The sequence below is a fragment of the Anoplophora glabripennis genome, unplaced genomic scaffold (assembly GCF_000390285.2).
Source record: "Anoplophora glabripennis isolate ALB-LARVAE unplaced genomic scaffold, Agla_2.0 scaffold482, whole genome shotgun sequence".
NCBI classification, from domain to species: Eukaryota; Metazoa; Arthropoda; class Insecta; order Coleoptera; family Cerambycidae; genus Anoplophora; species Anoplophora glabripennis.
Genome location: NW_019416576.1, coordinates 69624 through 79973, shown reverse-complemented (window position 1 = coordinate 79973; position 10350 = coordinate 69624). Strand labels below are relative to the sequence as shown.

The following is a 10350-nucleotide window of genomic DNA, read 5'->3' as shown; positions in this document are numbered from 1 at the left end:
CCGGCGCGGCGTGTCGGCTCACTGTTTTCCTTATTATTATTGAACGAACTGCAACGAACCTTAAGATTTTTTATCCAGTCACCCATACTTGGACTAACATCAACCATTTTGAGTGATATTTGCACCGACGTAATACATAAGAACGTGATGCAATTACATGTTTAAATGGGGATATTAAGGTGTTGAATGGAAAATAATTGTACTCATAATAATAATATAAAAAATGTAATTTACAAATCGCTTTTTTGTAATAATAGGCCTGCAAATATCCTACAAATGTGAAGCTACCGATTAAAGAAGTCTTTAATAAATGTGCGATTTCTTGTCTGTAAAACGCCGGCCACAATTTACATTTTCTTGAAAGTCTATTTCGTTTTTCTTCAACGAAAACCTACTAAATTTGAATTGAGCGCTTAATTATTATTAACTTTTGATCTTTTTTACTGTTAGCAAACCATCCAAGTGAATAAAGAAAAAATATGTTATTTTTACAGAAATTAAAAGCAAGACGTGATACTTTACTCCTTGAAATTATGGACTAAAACAATATATTTAACTCACAGCGAACAGCGCTCAATTTCCTCCTTCAAAGCGTGGGTGGTCGTGGGCATAAACCTTAAACTTCAAAAAACCTAAAAGAAAAAAGTCCAACGGCGTTAAATCGCATGATCTGGGCGGCCAATTCTGATCACCAAAACGGACATTTACACGACTAGAAAGTGTCTCATGCAGTATTTGAATTGTTTCGCGAACTATATGGCATGTGGCACCGTTTTGTTGAAACCACATGTCGTCTGCATTCAACATCTTGCAATTTAGGCACAAAAAAACTATGTATTATCATGTCGTGACAGCGACCACCATTAATTGTTATTGCCTGACCAGCCGCATTTCCGATGATGCCTCCAGCCCAAAATCCGCACTAAACAGTGATACGTTCTGGATGCATTTGTTTCTCAACTATCACTCGCGGATTTTCTGAACTCCAAATACCACAATTTTGTCGGTTCGAGATAAAAATGAGCCTCATCGCCGAAGATGATTTTGTTAGAAAAATCTGCATCCATTTAACGAAGTCTCTTGTCAGTCAGTTTGAATTCATGAATTAATTAAACCTTGCAAGCATGAAAATGCAAATCTTTCATAAGAATACGTTGTAGAGAAGCTTATCGAAATGTACAATTCTTGACCACATCACCAAATTGATGTTCCTGGCCTCTCAGCAACACTCTCATGAACTGCTTCGATGATTGTGTTGAGCGCCTTGTTGAATGACAACCAGAGTGTTTAAAATCATTAATTGATCCAGCCTACCTAAATTTTTCAATTAATCTCTTCACAGTTGATAATACAATAATAACAAATCGATATTGTTAAAGTAGGTCTTGTGAGACTCTGTCCACTGCATCTGCGGTTCTACTACTCAATGCATCTGAATCCCTTGACGATAAAACCATTGAAAAGTCATAGGCATAGGCTGTATAGGCGATATGTTTTGTGACACTTGATATACTGTTGACATATAAAATGAATAAAACCGGTAATATTATTGAGCCTTGAGGAACACATACATCCGAATTTAAATAACCGGATTGCGGATAATCTACAGATTGTTTAGATTCGACCTTTAAAGACACATACTGTTGACGACCCCGAAGAAATGTTGATAGTCAGTTAAGTACCTACAGTTCCTCTTATGCCATATTTTTCCAAAATAGATAGTAATAAATTATCATTTATGCAGTCAAAGGCTCTGCTCAAATCACAGAAGATAACTGCTGGACATTCGCCGGCTTCAACAAATTCTATAATTTGATTATAAAAGAGATAACATTGCAGATGCCATCGATCTATTCTCACAAAAGCCATGTTGGTTCCTAAATAAAATTTAAAAAATGATAAAAAGCGTTCTAAAAATGCATATTCAAATATTTTGGGGAACCCATACGGAACAGCAACGGGTCTATAATTTTCCATTAATATGAATAAGGGAATAACTTTATTAGTTTTTAAATTTTGCGGAAAAATACCAATTTCAAACTACTTGTTGACTAAATACGTCAGTGACACTATATTAATATCAATAACCTGTTTTAAAATGAAGTCGAGAATCTCATCAGCCCCTAAAGACTTTTTATTTTTGAGTTTTCGGTTTAATAAAAGTGATAGTTCCTTTGGCGTATAATGGGTCAGATACAAAACCTAACTGCAATTGTGTATCAGTACTTGCAGTGCACTTCATATATAAGTCTTATAGGAGTCTGGATAAAAAACTGATTAAAATCATTTGCTATTTCATATGGATTATCTTCCAATGTGCCATTTTTATCAATGCAGATGTTAGAGGGCTCTTTCTTTTTTTTTTGTTAATTCCGATACCACATTCCAAGAGGCTCTATCGGAATGTATTATTTTGGTTTGATAAAATTGTTTCTTTTTGTTACTTAATAAAGTAGTATGATTTTTTTTAGCAATTTTGTAAGAGTTTTTAAAATCTGGATTAATACCTTTAAACAAAAATAAATTTTTTAGTGACTGACTTGAAGAAACAATGTCTTGGTCGACCCAATTTTTATTCTTGTTTTTTAAACGTAACTCTCGTTTAGGAAAACCAGTCCTGAATTTAAAACTAAAAATATCGTAGAATTAGGGAAAAAACTCGTTGAAATCTGGTAAGCTTTCTTAAATATGACCAATCATTCATTCATTAAAGTACTTTTAAAATTGTGAATATTAGTATGACTGAAGTTTCATAATGATCTTATCACTTACATATTCATCATAGTCAAAATTTACATCTACTAAAATTGATGACTATTCCGACCGTGTTTTGAACGAAAATTGCGAAATGTAGTTGCCAAACCTTCATTATTTTTAAAATATACCTAGTTCAACAATGAAAACGCGTTGTTCTTTCGTGTAACGCCCATTTTTAATAACCCTGAACTGTCAGCTTGTCATGCTGTCTCTTTTTATTTTTTCGTTGGCAACACTTTACTGCACAAATGGCGCAAAATTCAAATTTTGCGGGAATTTTGGAACACCCGATATAACATTCTGGTTGAACGGCTGAACCAGGTTAATATTTTTTTCCAACATTTCATAGTAATTCGGTAATGTTCCGTTCCTCAGAATATAGTTTAAAAACTCCTCGTATTAAACCAACTTATCATGAATATTATTAACCTCTTGCCCCCTTTATTAACCCAAAGTTTTGGGAGTTCCAGAAGTTGAATGTAAAGTTGTAAATTTTTATCACCAGTTAACGAAACCATAAATCAGCACCACCGAAGAGAAAGTGCTGGCGCAATTTTGCCTCCACGCCCTTTCTATTTCGTTTAGTGGAGTTCATTATCTTAAAGTGTTCCAATTTTCAATCCGCAGGAACTGGGTTAGTTTTATTTATATACACAACGACATGCATAGGCGCTTCGCGTTATATACGCGAAACATAATTCAACAGAAAATGGTTTGCTTTTATTTGCAGGATTCTGCCTACCGAGTGAACAAGCGTATCAAATTAAGCACATGACATCAGTTTAATTTATGAGTTAAGGGAAGGTTATGTTAACAAAGTCTGCAAAATTTTACACTTACAAAACACTTGAATGAAATTGATTCTACTATTAGTAAAAAAGCATAGTATAAATTCAAGGTTATTTATTTTCGAGTTGAATTGTAGTGAACTTTAAAATTTAAAAAAGAAATGAGCTTATCAACACAATTTTATTTAGAAGAACTAATATATGTGAGAATAAAAATGTTCTGTATAGAAATGACTCCATTGTTAATAGCGGGTGTTCAAATTTGCCCCCATTTGTGTTTTTTGTACTAGAATGGTTTTGGTTTTTTGACAGCTGTTAAGTAGAAACATGGCGGTTAATAAATATGAGAAGTATTCGATTGAACAACGCGTCTTTATTATTAAAAATTATTTTAAATTTGGGGAAATATGCAGAAGTTTGAAGAAAATATCATACAAAATATGGAAAAACAAATTGTGCACCATTCGTAATATTGCTAATAAATTTGAACTGGCTCAATTCAAGATCATAGAAGTAAAATTCAGTCGTAGTGGTCGTCCACATGAAAATATTGCAGCTCTCAATGATAGTCTCACTTCAGAACCAAACACATTAATTCGTCTTCATTCACAACAATTAGGCATTTCAATATTTTGCATACGGATTGATGGAAATGATGATTTTTTTAATAAAATCATCCTTAGCGATGTAGCTCATTTTGAAATTGATGGATATGTAAACAAACAAAAATAGGCACACCATAATTTCCAAAAGTACAATGAACAGAGTAATCTCCGAAGGACTAAATCAAGCTTTTCATAATGTGTCGCTTGTCTTCAATTCTCGAAGATTATTTGAAAATAAAGAGCTAGAGGTATGAACTTCCACAAGAAAATTTTCACGGTCGAATCGTGTTTTACAAAACCTCCATAACCAACATGTTTATGCAGATGAAAATCCGTATGATGTTATGAAGACATTTTAGAGCGAAGTATATTGGTTTTATCTGCAACTTTCGGTTTAATCCTATTAGATTACCAATTCGTCTCGAGGGCAACAGTTATTAGATTTTCTGCTAAATATCGAAATTGGTTGACGATCTAGCAGTTAATTAATCATGTGTATTTTATGCAAGACAGAGCACCACGACACTTCAGTGGCAATGTAAGAGTACATTTAAATGATCAATATCCAGGAGGAAGTGGAACACGATGATCCAATAGACTTGAACTCACGTTACCTGATCTGTGATTTGTGTATTTGGGGAAAGTTTTAAAACAGAAAATGACATCCGTGGGTATTGATAGTGAGGGAAAAATCTGGAACTGGATTGAAGTGTTGTTCACAATTTTCAAAATGAAGGCATACTGAAAAGAGGGCATTTTAACTTTTTTGCCTAGAATTAATTGTTGTATTAAAGTAAACTTATTAAACAGCTCTTATGAGAGAATAGTATATTACGAGTAATTTTGTTTGAGTTATCAAATAAATTACTCCTCAAAAGACGTAATTCTTTAGAAACTGCAATAGTATAATAAAAAAATAGACATATGATCCATCGTTCCATGAGGATGTAAATATGCCGGAATTTTTTTCTCTACAAAATTATAGGCGCGAGTAAAGTTTTCATTGAAACACAATGTGTATAATTTCGCTACTAATGCTAATGTATGGATACGATATATCTACTGTTATTTTTAAGGCCACATCAAATTCTGTTTTAAAAATAACATGACAGGTTCACCTCTGTGTCGAATTCCGCGTATACCAAAACAAGCTCAAAGCGTTTCCGTGGTGTAGTGGTTATCACATCCGCCTAACACGCGGAAGGTCCCCGGTTCGATCCCGGGCGGAAACACTCTTTTTTTTTATTAATTAGCAAGTCATCCATTCTTTAGTTGGACGGCTCAGAAACCCATCAGTGTAGTCAATAGCAATGTAAAAAAGATAAGTGAGTAGAATAATAATAAAATAATAAAAGTAAAAGTAATTTAAATATTGATTTCTTTCTTCTTTTCGGTTTTCGCAAGATCTCTTGTATTTCAAGTCAAAATATGGTTTAATTTGTTCAACCTGAAACGTCAACAATCTACAAAGATATAGGTATAAAGTAAACTTTGCTCAACATTAGTTTCAAAGATTCTTAGAAGATGCAAGCGATATTGTATGATTTTTTTTATGGTAACTACAAAGATTGATTGATTTTAAAAGATCAGTGTAAATGTAAGTCTCACACTTTTTAAATAATTTTTCATTTTTTAAATACGGAAATTCGAGTTATAAATCGTTATACTAAACCTCTGGGTACTCCAAAAAAAATTTGATGTTAATTACATGCTTTGACATTTTTTGACAAAATTTTTTGTAAGCTATCTCTGTTATTTTGCCACCGATTGGCACGAACCCTCCATTTGTAATTATTTTATCAACAATACCTACACAATACTTTGTTGTTTTGTTCTTCGTAGAATGGAAGTATTGTTTTAGTCAACAGTTTCCGGCAGTAAAAAGTTAGTTTTAATGTATAAATAAATTATAAATCGATATTATATTTTACAAATACACTGAAATTAACTCAACGATAAATACCTTATAGAAAAAAATACCAAAAGTGTGCGCACAACATTGGTTTCATTTTGTTTCCCAATAATCATTTTTTAGTTTCCCATCCACTTCTACAAAAAATTAATTACCTCCGAAAAACCTGTTAACAAGGTTCCATGGTGTAATGGTTAGCACTCTGGACTTTGAATCCAGCGATCCGAGTTCAAATCTCGGTGGAACCTACTTTTTTATTATAATAGAATATATTACGAATATTGCCATATATATTATTTTTTTGTAGTATATAGGGTGTTTCAGAAAACATAGACCAACGCTCGCGAGCAGATTCCTAATCTAAAAACAACAAGATTATTTTTTCCTCGATTTTTTCATATCAACATGGGTCTGGTTTCGCTTCGTTCCTTAGCTACAGGGTACCAAAGTTTTAAATAAAATATGTTTTTTCCAAAAATCTAGATTTCCACTTGAGGATATTAAATGAAATACAATTTACAACCGAATACACATTCCTAGGCATTATTATGTTGAACATGAATTACAGGACCGGATTACTTGCAAGCCCTTGGATTTAATCAAAGAAAAAATTGTTCTCCGTTCAGATTTCTAATTTATAATTACTTGGGTTAAATTCTACCTCAATTTTGATCAAACAGTGACTGGACTATTTTTTCGTTTTCCCTCAAGTTATCGGTATTTTAAATGTAATATTAAAATAAACAATTATTTATTTATTTAGAAATAATTAATGTAAATGTACCTACAATAAACAACTCCATAAAGATAATATAACATTTTACAGAAAATACTGAATGTGTCCACCTTCAACTCGAATTCAATCCCGAATTCGTTTTTTGATGGTCTTTCTAACTCGTTGAAATATCCATGTTTCGGCGAATGAAAGCGAATGCAGAGGTAGAAATCTATGGGTGTTATATCTGAGGAACGATGCGGCCACGCAACTGGACCACCTCATCCAATCCAGCGGTTTCCATAAATTTCATTGCTTACCAGTATTAAGTCCGGTCCTGTAATTCATGTTCAACATAATAATACTTAAGAATGTGTATTCGCTTGTAAATAGTTAGTTATCCTAATTTCATTTAATTCCCTCAAGTGGAAATCTAGATTTTTGGAAAAAACATATTTTATTTTAAAACTTTGACACCCTGTAACTAAGGAACGAACCGAAATCGGACCCATGTTGATATGAAAAAATAATCTTGTTTTTAGGTTAGCAATCTGCCCCCGAGCGTTGGCCCGTTTTCTGAAACACCCTGTATACCTAACATAGAACATAAGCAAAAATCAAAACTGTAATTTTGGTTCTGAAAAAAACTTTTCGTATCAAAGCATCAAGATCATAATGGCAAAATCAGAAATATACGTAAAATATATACCGGGTGATTCAGTTTGATATTCGCGGCCTCGAATCTCTTTTATTTTAACAAATAGGTATAACAAACCGTATATATTTTTAAATCGCCGCTCAAAATCAATCGAATAACATTATTAGGTCGTTTCCAAGGCAGCATATGTCAAAATTGCTATAGTCAACTGTTTTTGTTCAAATGGCACACTATATATTTTTTTATCAATTCTGGAAGATATTTTTTTCTGCGTTCAGCTATGTAAGGAAGTATATAATTTCATTATAAATATTGCTAGAAAAACAGCAAAAAAGATTAACCCTACTTTCAGTAGCTTTATTCTGAAAAATTATAGCCAGCTGCGGAAACAACTGAATTTTGTTTCTAAATAACTATTTGTCAAAATAATTGACATTTTGTACCTACCTGCTCTATCTACAACTAATTATAACACGAGTTGTAACATGAATACTTACAGTAACCAAGAAAAACTAGATATGAATTTAATTTATAAAGAGGGTCGAAAGAACGCTAAAGCTGCCAGGCATTTATACCAACATCGTTTTCCGCAGAGACAACTTCCATCAGATAAAATGTTCTTTGGTCTTACCTAAATGATATTGACGACTTTAAAAACAGAATAAGAGTAGAATGTCGGAGATTAAATGAAGAAACACTAGAATGTGTTTGTAGAGAGGGAGTGATAAACAGAGCTATTCTGTGTTTGGAAGCAAATGGAGATCATTTTGAACATTTGAAATAAGTATTATTTTATTATCGTAATAAAAATAAAATATGTTAAAAAACATAGTAGCTTGTTTACGCAACTGGCTATCATTTTTCAGAATAAAGCTACGAAAAGTAAGGTTCACTTTTTTTTGCTGTTTTTCTAGCAATATTTCTAATGAAACTATAGACTTCCTTACATAGCTGAACGGAGTGAACGATATAGTGTGCCATTTGAACAAAAACAGTTGACTATAGCAATTTTGACATATGTTACCATGGAGACGATCTAATAATGTCATTTGATAGAGTTTGAGCGGAGACTTAAAAATATATAGGGTTTGTTATAACTATTTGTTAAAATAAAGAGATACAGGGCCGCGAATACCAAACTGAATCACCCGGTATAATAATAATAAGTAGGTAACATAACAGCAGTCAAGTCTTTGGAAGCTAATATAGAAAACAACAAAAGTAAAAGATATTTTTCTTGAGGAACAAAGTCGGGTATAGAACAAAGACACCAGTATTAACAATTAATGTACTGTATTAACTGTGAACAGTTTTTTAAGAGAATTGAAAAAATGGAGACATATATTATTGAATATATCGCAGCTGAATTTCATGTCATTATTTAGTCTAAGGCAGAGGTCCTCGATATTTTTCAAAGACTGTACCCCTTAATGAAAAATTAAAATTTTGCGTACCCCCTTGTTATCGGGAGGTGGGGGGTGTGTTGGGGGGGGCGGTTAAATTAAAAACACTTTTTACATCAAAAACACAATATATATGGAAATATATGTGAAACGCATTGCAAAAAATGGTTTAATTTTTCATTAACCTGCCCCGCGTACACCATGAAAATTTTCGCGTACCACAGTTTGAGAACCCCTGGTCCAAAGTAATCCTTTTTTCTGCTTTTAGAAAAAAAAAATAGGGACTTCTTTGAAAGTTTGCAACATTATTTGAGATATTTGTACCGTGAAATTGCCAAATTAATTTATTGAAGTCCATACACTTTTTTAAAGACAAGCAAAAATTTTTAAAATTTTGTTTTCGTTAGTTTTCTTAAGATTACTCAAAAACTACTGATCCAAAAATAATTTAAATTCCAGATCCGAAAACTAGAAACTTGATGTTTCAATTTATTTTATTTTTTTTTTTTGTTCTGTCTACGACCATTTCCCTACTAAAAGTTATAATGTCGAAAATCGTTCAGCTATAAGGGTACAAGTTGTAACAAAAAAGTTAAAGCGAAAAGAAACTCGTTAATTTCCCATGACGCCTAAATATTTAAGCAAATTTCAACTTCAAATATTTTCACGGATTACGCCGGAAAATGTTTATTTAAGGATTAATTTGTGTAAAGAGAAGAACAGCCAACCGACCAAGAATTATATACTGCCAAAAACCTGTTTAATTATAGGATGGTATTCAGATCCAAATTAAAAATCTAGCACAGTTTCTCAACTTCCTTAACGATTTATTTTATGACTTAATCTTTGTTTGGCTGCGTCAGAATGAAAATAAATTACAGTTTGAAAACTTTCCAGTCGACAATGAAATCAAAGAACGTCATGAAAGCACTGGCACTACCGAGCCAAAATTAATGAGGCAAATGCTCGGGCGAATGCAAACTTGGGGTTCGACTACAGATTTACTTAAATCGTTCAAAGCCGAAGACTAGAATGTTATTATTTTCCGATAAACTCTGATAAAGCGTTTAAAATAGCTTCGAATGCCCGAAGTTTTAATCTGACGCACAAGAAGCCGTTTAATCATTAACGTAACTTAAACATGTTTACGGGGTGTAGCACTTAAGACACACTCTTCCAAAGGCAATATCAATGATACAGAGAAAGTTTTACATAAAACCTGCATCAAATCAATTTCCTCACATTATTAAATTATTTCCGAATATGCGGGATATCCCATTTCTTTCAGCGTCGTCCAACTTTATTTTTTAATTTCTCGGTGAACTGACAGCATATACAATTATAGTTTTAACCAATTTGGTGTTATTTGATGTTAAAAAAAGATGTCTGCAGCATTGTTGAAAACTATTCACCTTTCCTTCAATCATGAAATAACCTAATATTTTCATATTATTTTGCTAACTTTTTAAAACCCAAAATAAATTCTGAAAATGTTTGCAGCTTCGTTTGACA

The 10350-nt window shown here is 32.5% G+C and overlaps 2 non-coding genes across 2 annotated transcripts; both read left to right on the top strand.

Moving 5' to 3' along the window:
- Positions 1 to 5309: 5309 nt before the first annotated feature.
- On the top strand, positions 5310 to 5382 carry Trnav-aac. Its single transcript has one exon. It is a non-coding gene; the product is annotated as a tRNA-Val (tRNA).
- Positions 5383 to 6238: 856 nt separating this feature from the next.
- On the top strand, positions 6239 to 6310 carry Trnaq-uug. The gene has a single exon. It is a non-coding gene; the product is annotated as a tRNA-Gln (tRNA).
- The last annotated feature ends 4040 nt before the right edge of the window (positions 6311 to 10350 follow it).